We start from the raw sequence: 6,760 nt of genomic DNA on the forward strand, positions 1-6,760 counted from the left end.
CAAACAAGAGAAATCACAAGAGAACCAAGACTGGGACATGTAGAGTGAGTACTAAGTACCACATTGGATATAGACATGTCCCCAAAGGTAAAGATATGCAATAAAATCAGAGATTTCCTTCCCTTAGATGTCTTGCTCCCCCTGAATCTGCATGGGATATTGGGAGAAGATAGGGAATAGAAAATCAGAGCAACAAAAAGGAACAACAGAGCTTGAGCTAAAGCAAGCAACCAAACATGTCTTTTCCCTCTTAAAGACATGTGACATCTCTCCTCTTGAACACCAAGCATTTGGGGTCTTTCATGATATTACTTTCTCCTAGTTGAGAAACTCTCTCCCCCTGAGTATTCTCTCTTTCTGATGTGATCTCTCTCTCTTAAGCTTTGATGTGATCTCTCTCCCCCCTTTGACATCAATTTCCAAGAAGGACTCTTCTGGACATGTGATACAAATGGGGTGGTCCTCGAGTCACAGAGCAAAGCAGCATGTCTAATATGATGCTGGTAGAGGACAAGAATCATTGAGTGGAGCTGGAGCAAACAAAAATCAGGAATAAGTGGCAAGTTGGTTTTCCTGTGATGGAATCGGTGACTCCGAGTTGTGTGCTTCGGTTGCACCGAATGATTTCGGTTGGGCCGAAGAGAACAAACCGGTGTGACCGAGTTCATTAGAGTGAAACCACTTGTCACCTCAGCTCACTAGACAAGTAAGATCTCACAAGGATATGCAAGGAATTTACTGAAAGATTTGCAATGAATTTGATGCAGAAAATGCAGAACAAAAAGGAAAGAAAAGAAACTAAAAGTTCTAGATGAAGTTTTGAAAGGGGAAAAAAATGTGCAAATGCAAAAGCACGGAGAAACACTAGAGAACTTCATCTAGAAATGGTCGGTGACAAAGTCACCTATGTTAGAGTATATTGACTTAGGAGTCAAGTGAGAGCACTTGATCATAGGTCATACTCATCATTTAAGCTCAAAATGGGGTTACCATTTTTCGTTTAAGCCTTTTGATGTATTCACATCTTGTCGAGTTGCTTTAACTCATGACTTGGAGTAAAGCTTCTCTAAGATGGAATAACATACCTTGGGTGGTGGTGTTGATCTTGTTCATGTAGTTGAACTTGTGTGGGTTGCTCAAGGTTGATGTAGTTCATCAAGGGTTGGGAGCACCACTTGGAGTTTGAATTCATCTACCTACATGGGTTAGCTTTGCAAGGAAGAGCACTTGTGTATCCAAAATGACAATCATGAGACTCAACATGGAATTTGCCAAAGGATATGTTTGAATGGTTTCGTGCTTCCTTGTCTTCAACCACCATTGTGTAGATACTTGGTGATGTAGAGTTTACTCAATATGTGAGTGAGTTGCAATCTCATAGATTTAGATTCAACCAAGTACCTACACGGGTTAGATAACATGCAAGGCACAAATATATCCAAGACATATGAATAGCATCATAAGAGAAATATCGAGGATTAGTCATAAGCTCATGCCCCGCATGTATCAAATGGAGTTCCTACTCCAAGTTTGAAGCATCAATGATGTTCAATTCACCTCTCAACCTGCAAAACACTTTCTCATCAAGTGGTTTAGTGAATATATCCGCCAATTGCTTATCGGTGCGAACATGCTTAAGGTTAATGTCCCCTTTTGCAACATGATCTCGAATGAAATGATGACGAACTTCAATATGCTTAGTTCGAGAATGTTGCACGGGATTGTGAGCAATCTTAATAGCACTTTCATTGTCACATAGCAATGGAACATGTTTCACATATATCCCATAATCTTTAAGAGTTTGGGTCATCCAAAGTAATTGAGCGCAACATGAACCAGCGGCAATGTATTCCACTTCGGCGGTGGATAAGGATACCGAGTTTTGTTTCTTGGAAGACCAAGACACAAGAGATCTAACAAGGAATTGACAAGTACCCGAAGTGGATTTTCTATCAACCTTGTCCCCGGCATAGTCCGAATTGGAGTAGCCAACAAGATCAAAAGAGGACCTCTTAGGATACCAAATGCCAAAATTTGGTGTATGGATTAGGTATCTCACCATCCTTTTCACAGCCTTAAGATGACACTCTTTAGGAGCAGCTTGATATCGTGCACACATGCATACACTTAGCATAATATCTGGATGAGAAGCACATAGATATAACAATGAACCAATCATAGAGCGATAAACCTTTTGATCAACCGGTTCACCATCTTTGGTCAAATCAAGATGTCCACTAGTAGGCATGGGTGTAGTCATACCTTTGCATTCTTGCATATTGAACTTCTTGAATAAGTCATTGGTGTACTTCGTTTGAGAGACAAAGGTACCTTCCTTAGTTTGCTTGATTTGCAAACTGAGAAAGAATTTGAGTTCACTCATCATAGACATCTCAAACTTCTCCGACATTAGCTTTCCAAACTTCTCACTAAAATGAGGGTTAGTTGAACCAAATATGATATCATCAACATAAATTTTGCACACAAATAGTTCTCCATTAGCCCTTTTAGTAAAAAGAGTAGAATCAATTTTACCAATTTCAAAGCCTTTTTCAATAAGGAACTTGGTCACACATTTATACCATGCTCTAGGAGCTTTTTTAAGACCATAAAGGGCTTTGTGAAGTTTGTAAACATGATTAGGTTTCTTAGGATTGACGAAGCCGGGAGGTTGCTTAACATAAACTTCTTCCTCAATTTTGCCATTTAGAAAAGCACTTTTAATGTCCATTTGGTACAAGGTGATATCATGGTGATTAGCATAAGCAAGTAATATGTGAATGGACTCAAGTCTAGCAACGGGAGCATATGTCTCACCATAGTCCATACCTTCAACTTGTGTGTAGCCTTGGGCGACAAGACGTGCTTTGTTGCGAACCACTTGTCCATCTTCATCTTGCTTGTTGCGAAACACCCATTTGGTACCAATGATGTTGTGGTTGTTGTCGGGCTTCTCGACCAATGTCCACACTTGATTTCTCTCAAAGTTTTGTAGCTCTTCATGCATAGCGTTTATCCAATCCGGATCCTCCAATGCTTCTTCAACCTTCATAGGTTCAATGCTAGAGATGAATGAGTAATGTTCACAAAAGTTAGCTAAACGAGTTTTAGAGCGAGTGATTCTCCCGATTTGGATATCATTGTAGATTTGCTCGACGGGATGATCCTTAGCAATTCTTGCTCGAACTCGTGAAAGCTTTTGCTTGGGCGGGGTGGAACATCCTCTTCATCTTATGCTTCTTCTTGGCCTTCTTCATTGTTGATGTTGTCGTTCTCTTGTCGTGGTGGAGAAGGAGGTTGTTGATGTTCATCTTGGTGCTCTTCCTCGTTTTCTTCATCTTGGCGTGTCCCACTTGTGGATGCTTCCGTATCAACTCTTGGTTCACCTTGTCGTGAGGTAGAAGCTTCCACTTGGATGGACGAGGTACTCTCCTTCACTTCCGTTGGACGAATCTTGCCAATGTACAAGTCTTGAATTGCTTCCGAAGGGTCTTTGTCTCCTACATCAATTGGCAATTGCTCTACTTGCGAGCCGTTAGATTCATCAAACTTCACATCTACCGTCTCTTCAACCTTTCAGGTGAAATTGTTGTAGACACGGTAAGTGTGAGAGTTTGAGCCATAACCAAGTAGGAAACCTTCATGAGATTTAGGAGCAAATTTAGAACGATGATGCTTATCAAGAATGTAGCACTTTGAGCCGAATACTCGAAAGTATCCAACTTGGGGTTTGTTACCGGTGAGGAGCTCGTATGCCGTCTTGCCGAGTAGCTTGTGAAGATACAAGCGATTTGTTGCATGACACGCTGTCTCAACCGCTTCCGCCCAAAAGTGCTTTGGCGTTTTGTACTCATCAAGCATCGTTCTTGCCATCTCAATAAGAGTCCGGTTCTTCCTTTCAACAACTCCATTTTGTTGAGGTGTGTACATAGCCGAGAACTCGTGTGAAATCCCTTCTTCGTCAAGAAAGGTGTCCACATTTGCGTTCTTGAACTCTGTTCTGTTGTCGCTCCGAACCTTCTTGATCTTCACATCAAACTGATTTTGGGCCTTCCTAGCGAAGTTTTTGAAGATCTTTTGAACCTGCGATTTGTCATCAAGAAAGAACACCACGTAAATCTTGAAAAATCATCAACTATGACTAGACCAAATGAGTTACCACCGAGACTCTTGTAGGCATTTGGACCAAAGAGATCCATGTGAAGTAGCTCGAGTGGTCGTCTTGTGGTCATGATGTTCTTCGCGCGGTGACTTCCTCCAACTTGTTTTGCTGCTTGACAAGCACTACAAAGTCTATCCTTGTCAAATATGACATCTTTTATTCCAAGGATATGATCACCTTTAATAAGCTTATCAAGATTTCGCATACCAACATGACCTAGTCTTCTATGCCACAACCGGCCTTTAGAAGATTTGGCAATTAAGCAAGTCTTAGGTTGAGCCTTTTTAGTGAAATCAACAATGTAAAGATCTCCTCTACGTATACCGGTAAAGACCATTTTATGATTATCTCTACGAAACACTTGGCAGTCTACTTCAGTAAATAGGACATTGAAACCGAAATTAGCAAGTCTAGATACTTAAAGTAAGTTGTAGCCAAGAGATTCAACGAGCATGACATTTTGTATGGAGCTATCATGTGAGATGGCCACCTTACCAAGGCCAATCACCTTACCCTTCGAATTATCACCAAAAGTGACATACTTTCGAGGGCCGTCATTTTCAGCAAGCTCACGGAACATGTCTTTATCTCCGGTCATATGATCAGTACATCCACTATCAAGGACCCATTCCTTTCCTTCAGCCATGTAGCCGCGAAGATTTGCCATAAGACCAAAGTGTCTCATCGCATAATCGAGATCATAGTCACTATCATCATCATAATCATCATCATCATCATCCGAGTATTCATGTTCAACATCATCTTGTGATTGATCAATTCCTAGAGAGGGCAATTCATTAGATAAATGATCATTTCTATAGTTATCTTTATGAATTCTAACAGCTCTGGAAATGATATTGCTGATGATTCCAACATCTCCTTTGGGACTTGTAAGACTAGTAAGCTCAAATAAGAAGTCACCAAATTTGGGATCATTGGAACTCATCTTAATCAAAGCAATATAATTATGGAGGATTTCATCTAGATCTTTCAAGGAGTAATAAGGAAAGAGTTCCTCAAGAAATTTCCATATGGTGTAGGCACACTTAAGAGTAGGCAAACATCCAATCAAGTTTCTAGGCAAGCCTCTAGTGATAAGATTAATAGTTCTAAGATTGCAAATCATGTCAATTGACTCATCAAGGGTACGATGCATGGGATCAACATGAGGTGCACAAGGGCTAGTAATGTACTTGTTCAAATGATATTCATTGAAAATCTCAAGCATTTCATTTTTCCACTCATGAAAATATTCTCCATCAAGAATAGGCACTCTATGCCTAAGACTCCCCAAAGTAGACACATCCATCTTCCTCCAATGGTGTTTAAACCAAGGCAATGGAGACCAAATCTCTGATACCAATTGAAAGGATCGAGAAGAGGTGTCTAGAGGGGGGGGTGATTAGACACTAAGTGCCAAAAGTTGCAATTTTTAATATTCTTAAGTTTAAGTGGAGTTTAAGAACAAGTTTAACAAACACAATACATATCAAGCAAGTATGCAATGAGTATATGAGCAACGGAAAGTAAAGCATGCAACTTGCAAGAATGTAAGGAGAAGGGTTTGGAGTATTCAACCGCAATTGGAGACACGGATGTTTTTGTCGTGGTTCCGATAGGTGGTGCTATCGTACATCCACGTTGATGGAGACTTCAACCCACGGAGAGTAACGGTTGCGCGAGTCCACAGAGGGCTCCACCCACGAAGGGTCCACGAAGAAGCAACCTTGTCTATTCCATCACGGTCGTCGCCCACGAAGGACTTGCCTCACTAGCGGTAGATCTTCACGAAGTAGGCGATCTCCTTGCCCTTACAAACTCCTTGGTTCAACTCCACAATCTTGTCGGAGGCTCCCAAGTGACACCTAGCCAATCTAGGAGACACCACTCTCCAAGAAGTAACAAATGGTGTGTTCATGATGAACTCCTTGCTCTTGTGCTTCAAATGATAGTCTCCCCAACACTCAACTCTCTCTCACCGGATTTGGATTTGGTGGAAAGAAGATTTGAGTGGAAAGCAACTTGGGGAAGGCTAGAGATCAAGATTCATATGGTTGGAATGGAATATCTTGACCTCAACACAAGTGTAGGTGGTTCTCTCTCAGAAAATGTGTATTGGAAGTGTAGGTATGTTCTGATGGCTCTCTCCATGAATGAAGAGTGGGTGGAGGGGTATATATAGCCTCCACACAGAATCTAACCGTTACACACAATTTGCCAAACTCGGTGGGATCGAATGGTTAAACTCGGTCGGACCGATTCAGCAAACCTAGTGACCGTTAGGATTTTCGATGGGACTGAGATGCAACTCGGTAGGACCGATATGGTTAGGGTTAGGGCATAACGTAATCTCGGTGCGACCGATTACACACACTTGGTGGGACCGATTTTGGTAATAAGCTAACCAGAGAGTTGGTCATGTAAACTCGGTGGGACCGATTCGCTCATCTCGGTGAGACCGAAATGTTACAAAAGGGAAACAGAGAGTTTACATTGCAATCTCGGTGGGACCGATCGCTCATCTCAGTAAGACCAAAACGTTATGAAGGTAAACAGAGAGATTACAATCCCATCTCGGTGAGACCGAGATCCCTATCA

The sequence above is a fragment of the Triticum urartu genome, chromosome 2 (assembly GCF_003073215.2).
Source record: "Triticum urartu cultivar G1812 chromosome 2, Tu2.1, whole genome shotgun sequence".
NCBI lineage: Eukaryota > Viridiplantae > Streptophyta > Magnoliopsida > Poales > Poaceae > Triticum > Triticum urartu.